At 38.3% G+C, this 19825-nt stretch overlaps 1 long non-coding RNA gene across 1 annotated transcript; it reads left to right on the forward strand.

Moving 5' to 3' along the window:
- The first annotated feature begins 16841 nt into the window (after window positions 1–16841).
- On the forward strand, window positions 16842–19169 carry LOC139829050 (uncharacterized). The gene is made up of 3 exons (XR_011741270.1): window positions 16842–16963; window positions 17876–18026; window positions 18998–19169. It is a non-coding gene; the product is annotated as an uncharacterized lncRNA (long non-coding RNA).
- Window positions 19170–19825: the final 656 nt, after the last annotated feature.

The raw sequence follows: 19825 nt of genomic DNA on the forward strand, positions 1-19825 counted from the left end.
CTAGAGATGTGTAGGTTCTAGGGGGATTAATATGTGGTTGCAGATTAAATGTTTTTTTCCCCCTCTTTCCCATAATTAGAAAGGTATGAAGAATCGGATGCAAGATTGAACAGTGTAAATCCTCCAAAATTAAAAACATTTCAGAACTGGAATAAATATTAATAAATTGGAGGCATAATGAAATGCTGTAGATATGTAAGGGGAAGAGCAAGCAGAAAAGGAGGGAAGATTTTTATAGACCTTAATTACAGCAGGGTTGTTAGTAAATTTACTGAATTGTAAATGTAAAAGATTCGGATGGCCTGAGTAAAACCACATATTTAAGCCTTCTAAATGAACATTTCTGTTTTTTGAGTAATTTGTACCATCTGTGTCAAAATTCTGAGCCTAAGAAGAAAAAGCAGTGGAACAAATGTTGGTTCCATAAAACAGTCCTAGTTCATTGTTGAAATTGTCACACATTAACGTTGCAGGCCATCTGGGTAGACAAAAGACTCTAACCAGATTGCTAAGATGATTTTATTGGTCTGGTATTAATCAGAATGTGGCATAATATTTAAGCAGAAAAAATGATGAGGTGAAGTGAAGTGCCTTTAACTACCCTAACTGTGTGGTAGTTGCACAATAATCTTATTACACCATAGAGCACTGTGTTTCTAAGCAAAGATCCTAATTCTGAAATGTAAATAACAAGCTATGTGATATTTCCAATTTATAGTTTAGAATAAAATATGAAACTTAAAGAAGTAATGACTGTTGGCATATTGCAATGTGGAGATTTAAAGGCCACAGCATGGTTATATTAAATTGCGGTATACCCACAATCATGTTGGAATTAACTTTAATTTCTTTTTGTAACATTGTAAATCAGATTACACTTCATCTCAAAGAATCCAGAACTCGTGATTTACAATTGATTTTCTACATTTTGAATCTGTACACAATGCAGCAGCTTGCCTTCTCTCCGGGATCTAGAGAGGATGGTATGTATGTGCATGTATGCGTGTGTTATGTTTGTTCTTGAAAATCTTCATCCCCTTTCTCGCCTTTCACAGGCAATTGGAAAAGTCTCTTTTTAATATTCTCCATGATCTTGTGTCTTTTGAGTTTTTCTTCTATGATTCTCAAAAAGCCAGTGGGTGTTTTTGTGCCTCTCGCCCCACTTTACCACCACTTTGAAAACCCTGTCTGCCCTTCTGTGCTGAATCTGACCCTTTAAATTCCTGAGCACATGCTCTGAACGCACAGAGACATCTCCAAGCATGGTAAAAAGCCTTGTCCTGGGAATATTTTACAGTTTCTTTAAGGGGTTTGCTATGAAAGTGCTGCGGTGAAGCAGGAGGCGGAGACCCCCCCGGAACTGCGGGCAGGGCTGCTCCCTCTGAAACTGCCTTGGGAAGAATGGACCGGGCCTCATGTGGAAGATCAAGTCTGGCCAGGTGGGAAATGGAGACTCCATCATTAGGTTCAAGTGTGGATATGCCTCATCTCTTACTGGGGAAGGAGAGGGTGGCTGTGCAGTGGTGATGGTCACTATTTGCAGCTGAGGTCGCTGCCCTGGTCCTGCTGTGTTCCCAGGAGTGGGGGAGCCTGGCTGTGCCTGTGCGCTGCCCTCAACGCTTGCACGATGAACGCTGCTTGAATGCAAGGCTTGACTGCCAGTTGGGTTTTGTACAGAGGCCTGAGATTTTCCTATTTGCGAAATGTTTCTGATCCCGATTATTATATAGAGTGTGTTCTGTGGCAGCAGCTGTAACGCAATCCTGTGCCATTTTCCTGGCACCAAATATATTGTTGGATGGTTCCTGCTCTGTACTTTTGTACTATATCATTCTCTCTCTCTCTCAAATTGTAAAAAAAAAAAAGAGTTACTCCCTACAAAACTTGTATTAGAGGGCATCTGATGTAGTTAGCACAGATGCCAAATTATTTTTTTTTTTTTCTTTTTGACTTCTGTTTTAAATTATTAATCAGAGAGCAAGGTGAAATGGGAATGAAAAGAGACTGTGAAAGAGGGATAAAGAAATTAAAGGTCTGGAAGCAGAAAGCAGGATTGTCTAGCAAGAGGAAAATGAAGGTGAGGGTGGTCAGACAAACCAAAAGACAAGGTTGGAAGGCAACAGGTTTGGACCATGAAGTTACCGGGTGTATCTTGCATTTAGACAGTTAAAAGTGCTCCTGTTTGTGGCGGTGAGGTCAGGAAGTGCTGTACGTGGCCCAAGGGGTCTGCTGGGGACCATGTGGGGCATCTGCTTTATGCAAAACCTCTCTCACTTGGGGCAGATTGAGAATTGAGCAAAACCAACTGGACTCTGCAGGCTTTGTGGGTTGAGTTCATTGCTTGGGCAGGAACAGACCCTTAGGAGAGGTTCTGTTTAAATTCTCAATATTTTTCTGTTTGAATTACATGTTGCTCGGGCTTCAGATCAGTTTGGAGATGGCTGGCCCAAAGGCACGTACGATGGGCTTGTCTCTTGCTGACCACAATTCTTTTTGGAAACAAGTCCTAGGCCAACGCTTGTTTGTGATGAACCACCACAGTATTTGTCTGGAGATGAGGTGTTCTTAACTGTAATGAAGAACATATTTCTAAGCATGAATACCTTGGGTAATTGTGTTGCTTGATCTTCTAGTGATATACTTGGCATAATCTTTCAGGAGGATTTTCCAACTTCACCAGCAGTTTTTTTTTTTCTTTTACTCAGTTCTTATCTTACATTTGAATGTTTAGAAATGCTAAATACTGGTGTTAAAAGATGACTGAAATCTTTGCTTAAACCTTTAATCAAAGGTTGTTCATGGTTTTGCCCATTGAATAAAAGATTTATCAGCCATTGCTGTGGAATTATACAGTATAGTATAAATTATACCTAATTAAACAAAACATTTGGAATTGTCAGCTAGCATCACAGTGCTGGCCTGGTCCTTGATGACAGATAGCAATGGTGAGAAAATGTCACTGCAGCCACACAAGTGTTACGCTATCAGCCACATACAAGTGAAATGTGGATTAAAGTGCTATTAACATAGCCAATTAAACATGGGCATAAACAAACCAGTTAAATCAATAATAGTTACTGCTGTATTACAGAGCTGGTGCTTTACTGTGGCTCACTCTGCCCATTTGAGGATCACCCAGAACAACAGAAGTGAAGCTGACATGTTTTGTATGTCCATGGTGAGGAGAACCACACCTTCGTGGCATGAACACAGCAAAGCCGTGCTGGAGGTTAAATATTATTTTCTTTCCTAGATAAAAAGGTGATTTTTTTTTTAATTCAGACTTTTTTTTTTTTTTTAACTGTTACATTTGACATGAATTCTAGGTCTTGTGGATTCTGTGTCGCTGTAGCTGCTGTAATTGGCCCTTGTGACTGTGTGACTGACATGAGAGTCTGGACAAGGCCAGCAAAGAGCACAGACCACCTGAAAGGGAGATTTCACAGGGCACAGCTAGGTTAGCAACTAAATAAACAGAGATAGTCTGCTGTTTCCTGGCAGAATAGTCAACTGTTCCCAAGTCTTGCACATGGCTACCACATCCAGCACACTCATTTCATAGTTTCTGTGTGTGTGTGGTGTGTGGTTTCTGTGTGTGGTTTTGGTTTTGGGTATGCATTCCTCTGTCCCCTATCTTCTGCATCCTTACTTTAAATGTTTTAGTCGGTTTTGTGAAATTTCAGTATCATCTCCCCACCAGGTCTTCTGCTTTCTGCTTTAAATCAATAGAGATTTGTTTATTTTTTCTGTCAAATGTAGAAACTAAACTCTATACAAGTGTTCTTGTCTGGACTATGAAAGAGTAACCCTGGAATGAGAAGACTGGAAGTGCTTTGAATTTTCCAGGTGTTAAATCTAATTTCTCTTCCTGGTCAGTTGGCTTAATCCTTTAGTCTTAAAGGATTAAGTGCTACCTATAGTAGATCTCATCCTGATGTCAAAAGATTTCTCTGGATGGCTGGTATCCTAAAGACCAAAGTCAGCAAAATCATTCCGCTGCAAAAAGTCAGCGTTGCTTTATTGAAATTCCCATTTCAACAGTGAGGTGAAGCGTCACTGCTCTATTTATCTCCTAAGACCACCTTCTTAATTGCTGTAGGTTTGACAATAATAAGAGAACACTGGGTATTTTCAGTCTGAGACCTTTCATAAGAACAAAGAAGCGACAAGATTTCCTCTTGATACTTCATCTGAATCCATTTCAAAATACAAAATGAAAAATAATGATCGCTTGTTTATTTTTTTCAGTAGCAACTAAAATAAGTCATTCTTTAAACAACAGAGAAGAAATTATTTGAAGCATATTGGGGGGGGGGGGGTCTCTTCAAAAGACTAGACATTTCTGTTTGTGGTGTATAGGACACCTGTTAGGAAGGCCACTTTGATAACATGCTGGATTTTGTAAAATTAATGCCTTTTAAAGCAGCTTGATAGAAAACAGTGGGACAAAAAAAGCAAGAGCCCTGTTTCCAAAGCCAACTGGGCAGGCAGTTAGTGGTGGCCCACGTTATGGAAATACCTTGCATAGATAGTTCCATGCTAGTTGTAGACAAAGTTGTCTTGTTTTTCAGTAGCTGTTTTACCAAAATTATGGCCCAGTAGGCATTTTGATATTGATGTCTGAGCTCCTGTGTTTCCAGCTAGTGTCAGGCATGCATATGCAAACCACTTTACTCCTTCGGATAGTAGTGAAGATGAGCTCAAGGCTGGCTACTGTGTTGGGCACAGAGCTCCTTCCAGTGTATTTAAAAGAAAAAAAAAGTAATGAAGTATTTGAGTGCTAAAGACAATCCAAAACATTAAAGGCAGGGAGATAAAAAGGCAGATAAAGCATCTAAAGTTTATTTTCTGTGAAACCAGAGGCCAGCATGTCCCCACTACCTGGTCTGCTGTGGGGGTGGCTGCACATCACCAGCCCTGTTGGTAAAATGCTTTCCATGCTTCGTGGTGCTGCAGGCTGGGTGAAGTCCTACCTCAGATGTCTGTGGTGTGCTGACAGTGGTGCAGGTGGACCATGACCTGGGCTTGCATCTCTTCTCTTCCTGATTCTTGTTCATTCGGATGTTGCAAGATAAGGCTCTACAAATTAGAAAATGAATGAGGAGCTTGATTAGAGCTTTAAATGGGATTCTTGAGACTTTTATTTGTACCTGAGGCAGTATGTATGCTGAAATTAAACAGCAACCACTTTTGGCATGCTTCCTCTGTTCATATAATCTCTCCAGCAGACCGTATTCTCTTACTGTGATTTTCTCTCTTTATATATATGTATTTATTTATTTATATTCAGAAACACCATCTATGCTTGTGGAGTTCTGTGGGGTAATTGTAGCCATGTTCAGCCCAGCAATGCCACGGATTATCCTGGGCCACCAAGGTGTGGAGGGAATTTGAGCTTGCTGCCTGTGCTGCTCCTCTCCCATTTTGGTTAGTGCTGCTGTGATTTGGGGCTTTTCCAGGAGCTTACTGATCTACTTATGGGTTCTGTGGCCCATCCTGGACATGACTGAGGGCCATGGGAAATCATGGTGAGGGTCATCTGCTGTCTCCTTCTGTTGTCCAGCCCTACCACTCCCAAGGAGTCCATCCACACTACCTGATGGCCCAGCTACCGTCTCTGGCAGTCATCTTCCTTCCAGACAAGTCTTCCCCATCTCCTAAAAGCACAACGTTTTAAAGATCATGGGTGAGCAGCAGTCTTCTTAGCAACAATTTGAACATTCTATAGGAAGTAAAAGAATAAAATAAGGGCAAAGAGGAAAAGAGAGAAAAAAGGGAAAAGTGTTTTAGAGACTGGCACTGACTGAGGAGAGGGAGAGCTGCTGGGAAACCCGGACTGCAGCAGAAGTTGGAAGAAGGGAGAGGTTCTGACTGGAAGAAGCCCAGAGGTTCGAGGCAGCCGCTGAGCACTGTGGAGTGTTTTCCTGGAAGGCTGAAGCCTGCCCGTGGAATGCTTCGGCTCAGAGGGAATGCAAACATTGTCCTGGGCTCTGCCTCTGGGCTGTGTGCTTTGGTCTTTGTAGATGGTATTTAACATTGGGCAGTGGCATTGCTGCTGCTTTGTTGGTCTGTCAAGACCACTGGGAAAGTCAAACTAATTCAGCTTTAAGTGCATTCCTCTGTCTTTTTCTTTTCTTTTTTTTTTTTTTTTCCCCTGTAGACCATCTAACAGTAAAGCCAGCTTTCGTATGTGATTATTACTTCATGACAAGGCATGATGAAGTGTTTAAGAATTTCTATAAGTTTAAAATTATCTTTACATTGGCCCCTGTTAAGATTTCTGACAATTGCCGTTAATCTTTAGTCTGGAGAAAAAGGTTTTTTCTACACCATATGGACTAGACCAGATTTATCTGCTGCCTGTTGTCCTTCATGGGACATGAGGCACATTCTGTTGAGTGATGGATCAGCTACGAATGTGCCATAGCAAGAGCAGGTTGGCATGTACACACAGTTGATAAAGTCCTACGCACCTACATTTAGTCAATACACTTGCGTTGTATTTTGCTGTTTTACTTCCCCTACTGCACTTAGTGTCCATTCTCACATTCCCATTTGACTGGCTTCATGAACATCTCTAGGCTGGAGATCGGTTTCTTGTGCAATGTTCTCAGTGAAGTCTCCTATTTCTCAACTGCAAATCAGTGCAAATGTGAGCCATTAAAGTCATGATTGACTCCAGACTAAAGCTTTGCTCTCAAACAGTTTATGCACTACTGAAGGCTACGGTTTTTATTTTTTGATACTTGTGTTTTGTAAGAGCTTCCTGGCAACATCAGTAGTGCAAAGTCAACTTTTTAATCACTTATTTCTAATAAACAAGATTTTTTTTTTCTTTTTTTTTTTTTGGTGTTCCAAGCTCTGTTTCAGGAAGAAGTGTGGTCTGCTTGCTGCTCATTTCCTTTACACATCCAAAGCTATATGGTGCTAACAGTATTTGAAAAAGGTGCTTGTAGCAATGTGGCTGTTAATGTGAATGGTAACTAATTTCTCTTACTTTAATCCACAAGTGAATCATAGCTCTTGAAATGATCACACATTTCCATTCTCATGAGTAATACACAAATGGGTCAGAAGATGAACAGGACTTTGTATTCCACAATACAGGACATTGATGTTTGCTTCAGAATGCTTGCAGACTTTTAATGAAGTTTGTCAATTAAAAAAAAAATAATAATTTTCCCTTTCAGAATTGTAGTGTCTAGCATTGAAAATCAATTCAGGAATTTATGTCCTGTAGCAGTTGATTTCTAAGCAATTAGAGTAAAACTAAAGTATTTGCAAATTTTGTATTTTCTTCAGTTGTTTGCTGCTTCTTGGATAATTTTATCCATGAAAACTTCTTTACCGTTCTGTCTTGTTGACTCAACTGAGTTAAAATTAAAGCATAAAATGAAATCTTTATTTAGTCATGGTCATGTTCTTAAAAATTTGAGAGTTTTCTTGTATCACTAAAAAAGTGCCTTCAAAACTTCCTGAACTTGAAATGCATTCCTCAACACTGATAATTAATGAAGATATACTAAATAGTAAAGCAGCATTTAGTCTGCATTTGAATAATTAGAATTTTAGATTAAATTCTCCTAGTCTGTCAAATATGCTAAACTTTATGATTTAAAAAAGAAAAAAAGCAACTCTCAAAAAATGATCAGATCTTTTGCACAAGAGTATTTCTACCTGATTTAAATTCTGGGAACACAACATCTTTAACTATAATACTTTTTTTGCAAGAGGAAGAAAAAACTATTCAGTGTTCACTTCAAGACTTCTACACAGAAAGTATAAAAGAATGTTAATGGGAAGGAAAACCGAATCCAACAGTGGAATTCATACAGCTTGGTTAATTACATAAATATTAATTCATTCAGGTCCTCCGACCAGATTTCATTCTCCTACTCCACTCTTTGTAGAGTTGCATTCTGTTACTATAGCAAAGCAAAGACCAAACAATGCCAATAATTTCAGACTCTTCCCTGATATGATGAACTTTGCCAGATACGAATATACTTGACTCTAGATGCTAAACTTAGCTCTTAATATATATAATTCTTCATACCATATCTGAGAAGCACTGACCATGGCAAAGCAAATGAAGTGTTAATTATCCAGAAAGAGCTCAGTTCTGCACAGTGATGAATAATGCTACCCAGATTCAGAAATGAACTTATTTATGTGATTAAAGTTAAGCACATGCTTAATCTCATTGATCTCTAACATCAATAATGGTTTATCAATTCAGAGCTGCAATTGGTGTTGCAGACACAGAGATGATCGGAGTCTCTGTCTTGACTTTGCCCACTGAATTTCTTGTGCGCTGGGAGATGCAAACATCAAAGGGTTGTTCCTTTGGGATGGACTTCTGGGAGTTCCAAAATCTTGCCATAGTTGGTCTTTCCATTTTCCACTTCTCAAGTTCTGGGTGAGATTTTAGTCACTAATGTTTTGAACCAAATAGGTTTGGGTGGAAACTGTTCCAAGTCAGGGGATGCAAGCTAGGAATAATCAGACTGGCAGCACTCTCAGTGACAGAGATTATATTAAAATAGAAAAATTACAAACGGAAGATAAAAATTCTAGGGCTGAATGTCTGCGATGTGAGACAAATAACAATCAATACCATGCATTTGTAGCCTGCTGTAACTGGGGAAATAAATAGGAATATAATGGTGCCCTCTAGACCTGGTGCTTCTGCTAGTGTGCCACATGTCCCTTGCATACTTGGAAATATAAATGCCATGGCACCAATATCTAATAACATCTGAGTGCAAGGTCATTTGAACTGCTTACATGTGGGGTGTAAAACTGACATATGCTACTGGAAAGCTAATTTTGTCTTCCTGAGGCTATTTTTGAGGCTTTTTTTTTTGTTTGTTTGTTTCTGAAGTATTTCTTCTATAGAATACCCTTTATCTGCCCTTGAAATGCACTGGAGAGGCAAGAAAACAACTTGTCTAGGATGCTCACCTTTGGTTTTCCATTGCAATTATTCTTCTTTGGCTGAGAATTAACTCTTTACAAGTGTTCTTTTTCAGTAGTGTTTATTAACTTTTCATAGCTTTACTAGGAAAATCTTTATTCCCAAACCACTAAAAGCACAGACATTTTTATCCATTTTAGACAATATGCTGAGCAGAAGAAAAAAAGTCACTATTGATATAGTAGGTTTCATCATTGATAGAACTGAACAGTTTCATTGAAAAGAAATCAGCTATAGCTTTTTTGTAGTGTAACCTCAAACATAAGCATTCTTGGTTAGCCTCAAGGCTGCTGATGACAAAAGAAAAGTACCATTGTCCACCCACCTTTAATATTAATGGAATTAAATAAGTCTGCTTTTGTTCTATGGCCTTCAGTTAGAATAAAAACAAATTTAGAACCATTATGGTGCATTAATATCTGTTTTCAAACGTGGAAGGGTGGAGCAGAAAATCCGTAGAAGGTTTACTTTGGGTGGGAGTAAGGATAAGAAGGCCCTAGGGAAGAAACTACATTGAATTCTGTAATGAGTTGAATAGATCTCAATACCTTAAAGCCAGTTTCTGGACTGAGGAATAACGCTTAGTTTTGATGACACTGTATTTGAGAATGTACAGTGTCAAGAATACATTTCTTTTACTCTTAATCACCAAGATATCACTAACAAAGTTGTACAATTATTGGTACTCTGTTTTGTGAAGTTAGTTTTAGAAGGGAAAATAACACAGGAGGAAACCAATGCCTCAAAGGTGACATGAATGTCAGTTTTATGTGGTGATAAGAGACATTTGACCAATCCTGGGAAGTACAAACGAAACAAAATCACCCAATTCTGAAGTATTTTCACAAAGACAGAGGCAAAGACAAACAGCTTTTTAGCACGAAAGTCTTCACAAAGGTTCATAAGACTTTCTGATGTAGTTTGGGGCTAGTTATCAGGAGATATGCATGGCTTTGTTTTTTTTTGTTTTGGTGAGGAATTTCTGCTGAAATTCAACTTGAATGGGAGAGTTCAAACAACACAAGTAGCATGTGAAACTTGGAGGCTTTTTATTAAGTCAGAAGAAAAAATATGCAGGTACTCGAAGGGAAGTTATAGTGCCACCGTTTTTTAATCCTCTCCTTCCTAGCTACTGAGTGATGGGCTGAGGAATGCAACATCATCTATTTCTTTTGTGTTCTTGGTTACCATAGAGCATATGCAACATACAGCAAAACACAAACATTTACTGCTTTGTTTTTTGGCAGTTTTCTGAATTAGATATTTCGGAATTAAAATTAAATAGCGTGAATCAATGTAGAGCACACAGAACACCTCGTTTCTTGATCCTCTGATGAGCATTTTTAGAAAAAACTGCTGAAATATGCATCATAATCAATCTGATGAACAACCAATGGAGAAGGCTTTTAAATATTTAAGAATCTCTGTGTTGTAGAGAATAGCACAATTTTTTAAAATGAGATAGCAAATTCCTATAGACTGTCAAAGAAGTCCTCCATATATGGCTTTTGTGCCAGAAGGCTTAAAGTGTCTATTCCAATCTCATCTAAGTTGGGATCTGACGAGGCCTCTCTGAAGTACATCCATGATCTTATTTCAGCTCCCAAGGAGAGACCATCGCTTCTTCCTTCCCTCCTCCAGTAGCAGTTGGTCCTGGTTGCCAGTACAGCCATCGTGCATCTGCCTCAATTTCTTCTGTTATTCTTGTAGGATATCTTTCCCTAATTACTTATAATATTGTCCCAATCATGAACAACACCTTCCTCCATGTCACCCTGTGTGCTGGGAGCACCCTCCCTGCTGGCACCCACCCACAGCGCTCTGAGGTCCCCACAGACGCTGGGTTGGGCATCGCGCTGCTCTGTGTGCTCCTTGTGAACCCCTCAGCATCACGGGTTAATTACATTTTTAAACACAAGGCATAATTAATCTTAAAACACTTTGAGCAACAGTGTAACTTTGTAAATAACAATTTGTCTTTATAGGAAGTGGTTTTTGCAAGGCGAAGCCTTGAATAAGGTAATATTTTTGGGTGATGCTTCAGTGAAGAGATTTTCTGGAGATCTGTGATTTACCTGTTACTAATATTATGCTATTTAACAAGCAGAAAGCAGTATGTAAGAACAATAATAGTAATCTTAGTTATAATGGCTTTGATGAAAGTACACTTTAATTCACTAATTATGACAGCTAAAAGACATTTTTACACTCGATGTTAAAATCACCGTATCTGTATTTTTACCTCGCTCTTCCAGCTGCAGAACTCTTTCTAACATGTTTTTAGTCATGTTATGCAAATGCCTGTTTAAATTACTAGGAATATTTGTTTTCTATTTCTGCCCTGTAAAACATAATTTTAATACAAGTTATTTGTGAAATGCACATTGTAAAAGGAAATAAGGTTTCAGATGGCATTTCTATGATAATTTTACTGCAAATGTTGACCATGTTTTTGTATTTGTCTGTAAAAGGTAATGCAGACTGTACATAAAGCATATTTCAAAGATCTAATATTGTATGTGACTAAATTAGCGAAGTAGCATTGGCTTCCCTTTGAACAGTTAGTCTGGCACTAGTCACACAGAGTAAAATAGATCACCGCCTTGCATATATTTTGTGCGAGGCAGCTGCCGTGGCACATTGTGCTGCACCGAGCTGTGCCGCAAGGATCGAGAGTCCTTCCCGGCTCTCTGTGGCTGGCACGGGGGCTCTGGGTACCCCCACCTACCGGGGCGCTCTCCCCAAAATGAACAGGAATTAAACGCTGGGCAGCCGAGCCTTTGGAAACACACGGCTGGCACTGCAGCGTGGGCATAATGTATGGAAATAAGGGGTAGCAAATACGTGGGCAAGTGAGTCAAGGTGAAGGGTGTGCCGAATGCCTAAAAACTGGCTGTGTTGCTCTGCCAGCATGGAGAGAGCGGGGAAATTGGGGAGCCTGGCAGGGTCTGAAGGGTTTAGCCCCCAGGAAAGCACACAGTAGTAAATTCCCAGCCAGATCTTTGTGCTTCCTCATTAAATGCAAAACTGCAATTAAAATCACACTTCCTACTTCAGATTGATTTGTTTAATAAACAAAGGTTAGTTGCATTTAAAAAATGTATGGGCAAGTTTGCTGCATGTGGGGAGGATAACGGATATTGCTGGCAAGAGATTGCTCTTAATAAAACATCTCCATTTCAATGGCAGGCTGTATTTTTACTTGGCTTGATCCTCAGCCTCTGAATCCAAATGGAAATTTTTTGAAACAAAAAGAGGTTTCTGGAGGTGGGATCCTGTTGTTTGTGTCTCTGTCGCACTTTTCAATCAAATTATTTGTACTAGACTGAAGTTTGACAAGCCCACTGTAGTGTCACAAAGAAAAAGCTTCCTCATGAAATCAAAAACATATAGCAGATGCATGTTTTATTGAACATTACTAAAAATAGCGCTTTAAACCCTTACTCTGTCTGTAATGCTCTTTAAGTATCTTTTGAACACTGACTTCATTATTAAGTCTCTGAGCTTCAGAAATAATTTTCTCATTCTTTCTCTTCCACGGATCATATTTTTCAAAACAGTTGATGTTTGTTTCCTATTTTGCATGCATGTATGGCGAGCGAGTTGTCAGTCAGCTGTTGCCTGTTCAGTCGTGTCGGACAAGATCCTAAGACTATGTCCTTAAGCAAATTCTAGACCCAGTATCATGAATATATTTTGAGCTTCTTTAAGAATCTCAGTAGAAACTAATAGGACATATTCTGTTTTTTGGTGGCTCAAGAACCGAAGTCAGGGTGAGGGGAGGCCAGTGCTCTCTCTGCCCGTTGCCATCCCCGTGCTGACCCGCGTGCTACAGACTGCACGCCCCTTCTGAGTTCTTGCATTTTGCACACTATCAAAGGAGGGTGAGGAGGAAGATGCACTAAGACCACAGGACTTACGAAAGCAGGGGAGTCAGGAGACGTTTTGAAAGTGAGGACCGTGAGATGATGTCAGCCAGCTAGGAGAGAGCATAGAGTCAAGATTTTATTGGGCAAAATAGACAATTGAATAAATACTTCCGTACAATCAAATGTGTTATTGGTCGTGCATGATGTTATAAACAGCAGTTGCTGAAACATGACATGTGAAACTGCAGTTTTATGATGCTGGGGCTTGAAATACAGCTAAAAATTGCAGATAATTGGGTTTAAAGGATTCAACTCAAGTATTGCATATTTTCCCCTTCTGAAACCTTCCTGTTATTGAAAAAGACACCAAGCACACATTGTTCTGTTCTTTTTTGTAAAATCCGCTTAAATATCACCAGTGACACAAGTCTCATTTCTCTTGTTGAATTCTCCATCAGGCTGAGAGCTTTCAGCACCCATTTCTGGCATTTGTTTTCAGCTGTGCAGTTTACTTTATAAGTATGTTTTGCTTATTTTATTTTTAGCCTTGCAATATAAATAAACATTGACACTACTTAAAAAATACTCCTACCTACTTATACATGCAAAAGTAAAGGGTACTGTATAGAAAAATTGCTTATTTTTGGTGGCCTGCAAGGAAAAAAACAAAAGCTTTAAACAGCCCCCCCTTTTTTTTTTGAGAAAGAAAAAAGGCTGAACAGGGAACTGTTTTGTAGAAAGGTGCCTAAACTAGAAGTCATGAAGCTTTATGAGCATGGGGAGAGCAGTTCTGGCTTAGCTTGTAGAGTCTGCAGCTGTTTAGCCTGGGAATACTTTTGAGCGAGCCCAAGTTGCAAGGGGAGCAGAAGCAGCAGAGTCTTACCACTGTGGTAATTAACTTATATCTATCTGATACATCATCTTCTAGCTTCCATAGTTTCACAACAGTGTCCTTGGACAATGTGAAGGTACTTGCCATCATTCAGGGGTGTATATGTGCTGTATCAAAAATCTTAACTGTTCTATTAGATATGCAAATGAAAAGCCCACCTTATTTAGGAAGACCTATTAATTGGAAAAATATTGTATTTTTGAGATAGAGGGCTGAAAATAAATTACCCTTTAAAGAAGCTTACAGAAAACCAAGTCTTGACTTCAGCTGAGTTTTAAGCCACTCCATCCTTGCAACTGATTTTTTTGTTAAGAATGTGTAAACATAGGAGCCTGCTCTAAAAAAGCATGAAACACCACAGTGCCACTACCTCTGTGCTGCAGGATGGGGAAAATAGAACTAAACGTGGATTTGTCATCCTTCTCAGCATCTTGCAGATTGGTCTGGTTGAATGGAACCCAAAGTTCTCCACTCTAAAAATGGATGATACATGAAGACAAGGATGTATTACGCATTAACAATGAATCTGAAAAGGTACTGTGAATGTTAAAATCGTACTGACTAAAATATACTGAGGTTAAAACACAGGGTAACTTTACAAATCACTATTAATTTCTTTGGCTTTCATTGCAATAACATTGATTTAATTCATTAGATTCCTTTCTAAATCTATATTTCAGTTTTAGAGTTGTCAGTTTCTGTTAATGACAATTTTGCCCATCTGTTCTAACATGAAAATGAGGCTTCATGCAGTAGACATGATAGATCTCTAATAGTTGAAGAAGTAAGAATCTTAAAGGTATTTCATTTGGATTAGATCCACTCTGATGCAAGTCACCCTTGAAATTAAACCTAGTACTAAAAACTTTTAACTGTATAATCAAAAAACAAAAATGTCATATCTTGTCAGTTAGGCCACTGTCTATTTCATAATTTACAGAAAAAAATTCAAAACATTCCCACTCATTCTCTTTCTAATGACAGAGCCATAATTTTGGGTGTCAGCATATCAGAATTCCACTAGATGTGATTAGAATAAGAATTAGTTTCTTTAATTTGGCCATTCAAACGGTAGTATTAGTACAGTAAGTCATTTTGTTAAGCCAGCCTTTGCTGCCAAGCTAGGTTACAACTTCTGTTTCAATCCAGGTTTAAAACTCCCATTCCTCGCCCAGGTCAATCTTCTGAAGGGGTAATTTTTCAAAGCAGTGTGTGAGTCTTAAGCACACAAATCCAGTTAGCAAATAACAAGATTATGTTCTGTGCACTGCTTTAAAAATTTACCCCTAATATCCTAGAGATAGGAGCACAGATATTGTACATACTGCATACGAGGTATAATTTAAATTGTTTTTAGTAAGCAATTCCCTGCATTTGTGTAATACAATGTTATTCTGGGGAAAAAATGCTCAGCTAATTATTCAGTCTAGAAAAATAAACACATCGGTTAAAGGCTTGACTACATATTAATGCATGACCTTTGTAACCACAGTGTTTTATTTGCAAATCTTCTAGAAATTTTTGTATCCATCAAATATATATGGATTGGATTTTACCTTTACAACTGAAAGTTACCAAACACATACTGACTCAAACTCAGCACATTTACTGTTGCTTCCTAGCCAAGGACATGGTTTCTACAGTGTGCTTCATTACTGCTTCTTGTCTTGGACTTGAAATTCCGAATATAGCTAGGAAAATCAGACTAAAGAACTACACAACTGGATTTCTAATTTCTAAATACAACTGACTGAAAATTTAGCTTTTCAAGTGTAATACTTCTAACAAATTAAAAATCAACAAAAATATTATGCTTCTGTGTTACCTGTTCAAGTGTATATTATGTACAAAAACTTTAATCAAATACTCAGGTTTGCTCAGTTTTAAATTGTGTTAGTTTAATAGTTTCTATTCTGCTGTTTATATTAATGACATATTCCCATCTAAATATATTGCAGTGCTGAAAAGCCATCAAAACATTTCTAAGGTTGAATGAGTGCAGTTGCATTCATGATTTTTTAATAAAATGATCTCTTTCTATAGAACTGCCTCTTTTTTTTTTTTTTAACAGAGATTGAGATTGTATAATATATATATACATAGTTATAGGAGCATTATAAATACAAACTGCAGCTTCATTTACTGCCTGAATGTTTGATTTCAGCTCATAGCTACACAGTGGGCTGAGAAATGTGAGCTACTGTATATAAAATATGAGGGCAAAAGAAAGGAGGATAAAAAATGAGAGATGCAATAGATTTTTTTTTTTTGCATATTGATTTAAAGTCTTATTATTTGAAGAAGCAACTGATAATTTGCTAATAGTGATTTTCCAAGAACTGGTGTTTCTAAAGGTGATTTTTATCTATTCTCCTTTTCCGCTTTCACAGTCCAGTTTACATTCTCTACTTTTTAATTCCAGCCTCTTTTGTAGGCATTTGATATTTGTAATATATGTAAAAAAGCAGTTTAATATTGGCTAAATTTGGGCACAGTCCGTGTTATGAATACGAACATCTGCAATGGAATTAAAAGCAGCATTCACCAAAATCCAAGTGCGAAGTATCCCAGTTAAGCATACGATTCTGAATGCATAATTTAGTTGCCGTATTTTGTTTCTTTCCTCCATGTGGAATGTTTATGAAATTCTCGGATTTATTAGGTATTTAGAATTTTCCTTTAATTTCTTACTGCTTTTTCCCCTCTGTGCTTTCTGTGCCTGTAGTTAATCTGTGTGGGGACTGGTCCCATGTCATTTTATTTTGTTTCTATTTGCGTTGGATGACTAGACAGCCTATCAGGGTTTTCAAATGTTCAAACCAGCTGAAATCCAAGAACCTGCTATGGTTGTTTGAGTTTTTAAAACGCTTTTTCCTGTTAGTAAGTTGAGCCATTCAAATACCGGGTCACCAAATAGTCCTAAATAGTACTTATCTTTAAAGCCTAATGCTGATAAATCTTTGCAAACACATACGTTCTCTCTCATTTCCACTCCTTTTTCTTTTTGTTACGTTAATTGCTGTGGGACAATTTGGAAATTCTCTGGTTAATTCTCTGATTGCATCTATTTCAGCTGGTAGCTGTTCAGGGAAAACAAGCATGAGAAAACATATCAGATGAGATCTCTCTCCTGAGCTGGTGACAGTCCAAAATTTCTGCATAACCCAGCTGGACACAAGCAAACCCAAGTATTCTGATGATGATCGCTGAGCTGGGAAGCGTAAGGTGAGCACTCGCTGTGGAAAGCTAGAGGTGATGCAATGTTGTGTCTGTGTCCCTGTCCGTCTTCCCTAGAAGCTTTTCATTCAAGGAGCCAATTCCAACCAAATTCAGCAGGGAGATCTGGGTCAAAAATAAAGTAGGTAGTGTCCTTGAAAAAATAAGAAGAGAGATCCTGGAAGTGCTGCTGCTGGAGCCCACTGCTGGCTGTGAAACACTGAGCCGCAGGGGACCAGAGTCCTGAACTGGCAACAGCTTGGTTTTTATAACATCATTTCTCAGAATCTGTGAATTCTTACCATGCACACGGAGCGAGCCATTTCTTCATCTAACATACTAGTATTCCCTCCATTTCCCAGCTACAGCAATCTGCTGCTGTTTTGAGCAGAAGATGGTTTGGATTTCTCAGGGACAACTGACCCAGCAAAGCACACGCACTGTCTGGTTGCTGATGGCTGGAGTGAAACATCAGTTGAGCATAGATGCTACCAAAGCTCTCGCTCAGTGTGATGTCAGTCATTTGGTTCATGATGAATTCATTTAGAAAATAAGCTACTGAAAAAAAGTCTTTCAGTCTGGGAACTAGAAAGGATTTGGTGTTTACTCAGACTGAAGGCCTGAGTATGAATATAATTTTTTAAATGAGTGCAGTATATTGCATGACTAGTTCATCAACTTACAAGTGGTATCACTAGGTTGCCTTAGATTTACATTTGAAACCCTTAAACTCACAGAAAAGCTGTTCTCACAAAACAGGTAATTAAAGATAATCATGCATATAATTTAAAGATAAAATAAAGTTTATATTTGGTTTCATTGAAAATGTGATCTGTTTAGAAACATACTGAATTGAAAGAGATTAATTATGGTGTGAATTATTTTAATTCATCACAGAATTCCAGCTTTGTCCTATTGCAGGTGGAAAACTCCTGAGAGCAGAGGCACCACCTCAAGGCAGGTGATCTTCATCAGCTGTTTACACAGACTAAACTGAGATGCTGTGACCGCCCTTCTGCAGGATAAGCTTCCTCCCACATACAAACACAGAGGGAAGAATGGGGTTTATCAGGTAAATAAAATGGAAATAAGTACCAAAACTCCCATAGATCACTGACTCCTGTTTCACTCTTAATATTTAATTAAGAACATGATATCTAGGATGTAATCGGAGCTGAGTGATAGCTGCTAATACTCCGTATGTTTAAAGTTTAGGGAAACTTTCAAAGTTCTACCTACAAGTGCAGAGATGCCAACAGCAAGGCTTTATGCTAAAGTGTGGATTGAGTATCGTAATCTGGTCTGTGCTCCTCATAGTGCTGGTAAACAGGCTCTTCTAATCAGATACAAATGCTAATATACATAAAATCTTTACCCATTTAAAAAGAATAAAATATTTTTCTCCAATTAATTCTGATTGTGCTAGTAGAACATACAATCAACAATGTTATGCAAATAGTTATTTTTGCAGTTGAAATCAATAACTTATTTTCTTTTGTAATACACAAAAAGGGAAAAAAAGAGGTTATAATTAATTGCTTATAAAACTAAATCTTTGTGTGGGAAGCCTGCAGGTATTAATCTCATTATCAAGACTTTCCTTCAAACTCTGTACGGCCATTATTGTTCATGATTCGACCACTCAAGAAATCTTGCCATAGACTCCTATTTTGAAAGTATTTATTGGAAGCTGAATGAAATTAGTTCTTTATGAGCTAAGTAATTGTAAAGTTACATTATCCTGTGAAAGGAGATAACTGATAAAATCTGACAATTTCACTTTTAAAAGGGCTGTGCCTTGCTACACTAAAGTCATGATAACCCTTGTATTTATAAATCTATAGCTTACTGGCTACACATACATAGTCATGAAGTATCAGTTATTTTAAATATTGATTATAAAATGACCTGTGTTAACAATAAGTATATTGCTTACTCATGCATGTGGTATTGTTTGCTTCATTTGAATTCCTGTATCTCTAATTCCTTTCTCATTTTTGTTTTATTCTCTTTAACAACCATTGTTCATCTTGATCTGATCAGTAAATGGAAGACGCTTGGCTAATTCAGCTTTAATGATACCCCTGCACCCAGTGAAATTCTTGGCTACTGAGGAATAACAAGAGCACTTTGCATCTAACCTATATATCTCACAGAAAATTTTCAGTCGCTTCTTTAAACTGATGAGAAGAAATGGATGACAAGACCCAATATAGAGATAGTCCAAGGTAGTAGTACAAACAACTAATGGTGCTCACTAGTCTCCTCCACACAGGTCTACTGGTCATATCTTACCCTTGGAGGGCTTGCATGTAGTGAAGACTGTGAGAAACTATGACCAGAAGAAGTCTTTAATTGATTGTGTCGTCTTTCTCACTGGTCAAATAGCCTTGTTCTGGATGTGTGCCCTTGGCACCCAAGGGCATCTCCATGGTGTACCCACTATCTTTTTAAAGATGTACCATTCCCCTGCAGCCTCCCATTATATCTGCAGAAACTAATGGGTGGCATGTAGTACCCTAGAAAAGGGCTGGCAGGTCTCCGACGTTGGGGACCCACGCTGGGATAGTTATTGAGCTGTTTTACCTTCGCACAGGGGTCTAGATGTACACTGCTAATCCTGTGCCTATGTGGTTGCCTCTGAAGTTGTGCCTGTGGCTGTCAAAGCAGGCTTGAATTTAATCTCTAGAATGATGAGCTGGTTTCTGCTTTATTCACAATCAAATTGTGTACAAAATCATGATTCTTCCATAATTTTCTTCCGTGTTCTTTTCAGCAAGGGAAAATCGACAGATCTAGAGTATAATCATCATAACTTCCATTCACAATAGGAGTATCTCATTTCCAGGATGTGTTCTGTGGTAAAGACTA

The sequence above is a fragment of the Patagioenas fasciata genome, chromosome 13, assembly GCF_037038585.1.
Source record: "Patagioenas fasciata isolate bPatFas1 chromosome 13, bPatFas1.hap1, whole genome shotgun sequence".
Lineage (NCBI taxonomy): Eukaryota > Metazoa > Chordata > Aves > Columbiformes > Columbidae > Patagioenas > Patagioenas fasciata.